The following is a 329-nucleotide window of genomic DNA, read 5'->3' on the forward strand; positions in this document are numbered from 1 at the left end:
GAAGGAAAGGGCTATATAGGAGAATTAACTAACCTAAATTTAGTATACCCGTGCCTTAGTAAATAAGTAACTGCTGACTTATATAATTAAATAATAAATTATCTAAGATAATCTTATTAAGGAGTATTCTTTTAAGAAAGGTAACTGGGTCCTTATATATAATAAAATACTATAGAAATTCCAGCTGAAGTAATTTAGCCTATATTAGGTTTTAAAGTAGTATCTATTAGGAACCTATACTATTAAAGAGCCTGATAGCTGAGTTATCTATAATCTAGTTAATAGCTAATACTTAATCCAGGCTAATATTAATAAGCCTGAGAGGCTCT

Source organism: Aspergillus sydowii (assembly GCF_001890705.1).
Source record: "Aspergillus sydowii CBS 593.65 unplaced genomic scaffold ASPSYscaffold_24, whole genome shotgun sequence".
Lineage (NCBI taxonomy): Eukaryota > Fungi > Ascomycota > Eurotiomycetes > Eurotiales > Aspergillaceae > Aspergillus > Aspergillus sydowii.